The sequence below is a fragment of the Pristiophorus japonicus genome, unplaced genomic scaffold, assembly GCF_044704955.1.
Source record: "Pristiophorus japonicus isolate sPriJap1 unplaced genomic scaffold, sPriJap1.hap1 HAP1_SCAFFOLD_62, whole genome shotgun sequence".
In the NCBI taxonomy this organism is placed as follows: domain Eukaryota; kingdom Metazoa; phylum Chordata; class Chondrichthyes; family Pristiophoridae; genus Pristiophorus; species Pristiophorus japonicus.
The window spans coordinates 1782548-1787935 of NW_027254531.1; positions in this window are offsets into that span (position 1 = coordinate 1782548).

Here is a 5388-nt window from a genome sequence, read left to right on the forward strand (position 1 = left end):
ATAAATATATATAGACACACACACACAGCTATATATATATATATATATAAATATATAGACACACACACACACAGATATATATAAATATATATAGACACACACATACAGATATATTTAAATATATATAGACACACACACACACAGATATATATAAATATATATAGACACACACACACAGATATATATAAATATATATAGTCTCACACACAGATATATATAAATATATTTAGACACACACACACACAGATATATATATATATAAATATAGACACACACACAGATATTTATAAATATATATAGACACACACAGATATATATAAATATATATAGACATACACACACATATATACATAAATATATATAGACACACACACACAGATATATATAAATATATATAGACACACACACACACAGATATATATATATAAATATAGACACACACACAGATATATATAAATATATATAGACACACACACACAGATAAATATAAATATATATAGACACACACACAGATATATATAAATATATATAGTCTCACACACAGATATATATAAATATATATAGACACACACACAGATATATATAAATATATATCGACACACACACACAGATATATATAAATATATATAGACACACACACACAGATATATATAAATATATATAGACACACACACACAGATATATTTAAATATATATAGACACACACACACAGATATATATAAATATATATAGACACACACACACAGATATATATAAATATATATAGACACACACACACACAGATATATATATATAAATATAGACACACACACAGATATATATAAATATATATAGTCTCACACACAGATATATATAAATATATTTAGACACACACACACACAGATATATATAAATATATATAGACACACACACACAGATATATATATCAATATATATAGACACACACACTGATATATACAAATATAGACACACACACAGATATATATAAATATATATAGACACACACACACAGATATATACAAATATAGATACAAACACACACACAGATATATATAAATATATATAGACACACACACACAGATATATATATATATATAAATATACATAGACACACGCACACAGATATATATATAAATATATATAGACACACACAACCTGATATACACAAATATAGATACACACACACACACAGATATATATAAATATATATAGACACACACACAGATATATATAAATATATATAGACACACACACACAGATATATACAAATATATATAGACGCACACACACACAGATATACATAAATATATATAGACACACACACACAGATATATATAAATATATATAGACACACACACACACAGATATATACAAATAAATTTATACACACACACACAGATATATATAAATATATATAGACGCACAGATATAGATAAATATATATAGACACACACACACACAGATATATATAAATATATATAGACACACACACAGATATATATAAATATATATAGACACACACACAGATATATATAAATATATACAGACACACACACAGATATATATAAATATATATAGGCACATACACACAGATATATATAAATATATATTGATACACATACACACAGATATATATAAATATATATAGACACACACACACAGATATATACTAATATATATAGACACACACACACACAGATATATATAAATATATATACACACACACATACACAGATATATATAAATATATATAGACACACACACACAGATATGTACAAATATATATAGACACACACACACACAGATATATAAATATATCGAGACACACACACACACACAGATATATATAAATATATATAGACACACACAGACACACACAGATATATGTATAAATATATATCGACACACACACAGATATGTACAAATATAGATACACACACACAGATATATATAAATATATATAGACACACACACAGAGATACATAAATAAATATATCGACACACACACACACAGATATATAAATATATATAGACACATACACACAGATATATATAAATATATATAGACACACACACATATATATATATAAATATATATATACACACACACACAGATATATATAAATATATATAGACACACACAAACACAGATATATATACATATATATATTGACACACACACACAGATATATATATATACATATATAGACACACACACACAGATAAATATAAATATATATAGACACACACACACAGATACATATAAATATGTATCGACACACACACACAGATATATATATATATCAATCTAGACGCACACACAGATATATATATATAAATATATATAGACACACACACACACAGATATATATATAAATATATATAGACACATACACAGATACATATAAATATATACAGTCACACACACAGATATATATAAATATATATAGACACACACACACACACAGATATATATAAATGTATATAGACACACACACAGATATACATAAATATATATCGACACACACACACATATATATATATATATATATATAAATATATATAGACACACACACACAGATATTTATATAAAAATATATATAGACACACACACACACACAGATATATATAAATATATGCAGACACACACACAGATATATATATATATATATATATATAAATATATATAGACACACACACACAGATATGTATATAAATATATATAGACACACACACACAGATACATACAAATATAGATACACACACACAGATATATATAAATATATATAGACACACACACACAGATATATATATATAAATCTCCATAGACACACGCACACAGATATATATATAAATATATATAGACACACACAACCTGATATACACAGATATAGATACACACACACACACACAGATATATATACATATATATAGACACACACAGATATATATAAATATATATAGACACACACACACAGATATATATAAATTTACGTAGATACACACAAAGATATATAAATATATATAGAAACACACACACAGATATATATATAAATATATATAGACACACACACACAGATATATATAAATATATATAGACACACGCACAGATATATATAAATATATATCGACACACACACACAGATATATATAAATATATCTAGACACAAACACACAGATATATATATATAAATATATAGACACACACACACACAGATATATATAAATATATATAGACACACACACACAGATATATTTAAATATATATAGACACACACACACACAGATATATATAAATATATATAGACACACACACACAGATATATATAAATATATATAGACACACACACACACAGACATATATATATAAATATAGACACACACACAGATATATAGAAATATATATAGACACACACACACACACAGATATATATAACTATATATAGACACACACACAGATATATACAAATATAGATACACACACACACACAGATATATATAAATATATATAGACACACACACACAGATATATATATATAAATATACATAGACACCCGCACACAGCTATATTTTTATATACATATATATAGACACACACAACCTGATATACACAAATATAGATACACACACACACACACACAGATATATATAAATATATATAGACACACACACACACAGATATATATAAATATATATAGACACACACACACAGATATATATATAAATATATATAGACACACACACACAGATATATATAAATATATATAGACACACAGATATATATAAATATATATAGACACACTCACACACATATATATAAATATATATAGACACACACACAGATATATATAAATATATATCGACACACACACACACACAGATATATATATAAATATATATAGACCCACACACAGATATATATAAATATATATACAAACACACACACAGATATATATAAATATATATCGACACACACACACACACAGATATATATATAAATATATATAGACACACACACAGATATATAAATATATATAGAAACACACACACAGATATATATATAAATATATATATAGACACACACACAGATATATATATAAATATATAGACACACACACACACAGATATATATATATAAATAGAAATAGACACACACACACACTGATATATATAAATATATATAGACACACACACATATATATAAATATAGATACACACACACAGATATATATAAATGTTTATAGACACACACACACACATATATATATATAAATATATATAGACACACACACACAGATATATACAAATATAGATACACACACACACAGATATATATAAATGTTTATCGACACACACACAGATATATACAAATATAGATACACACACACACACAGATATATATAAATATATATAGACACACACACAGATATATATATATATATAAATATATATAGACACACACACACACACACAGATATATATCAATATATATCGACACACACACAGATATATATAAATATATATAGACACACACACAGATATATATAAATATATATCGACACACACACAGATATATATATAAATATATACAGACACACACACAGATATATATAAATATATATAGACACACACACACACAGATATATATAAATATATATATAGACACACACACACAGATATATATAAATATATACAGATACACACACACAGATATATATAAATATATATAGTACACACACACACAGATATATATAAATATATACAGACACACACACAGATATATATAAATATATATAGACACACACACACACAGATATATATAAATATATATAGACACACACACAGATATATACAAATATATATATAGACACACACACACACAGATATATATAAATATATATAGACACACACACAGATATATATATATATATATAAATATATATAGACACACACACACACACAGATATATATCAATGTATATCGACACACACACAGATATATATAAATATATATAGACACACACACAGATATATATAAATATATATCGACACACACACAGATATATATATAAATATATACAGACACACACACAGATATATATAAATATATATAGACACACACACACACAGATATATATAAATATATATATAGACACACACACACAGATATATATAAATATATACAGATACACACACACAGATATATATAAATATATATAGTACACACACACACAGATATATATAAATATATACAGACACACACACAGATATATATAAATATATATAGACACACACACACACAGATATATATAAATATATATAGACACACACACAGATATATACAAATATATATATAGACACACACATACACAGAGATATATCTAAATAT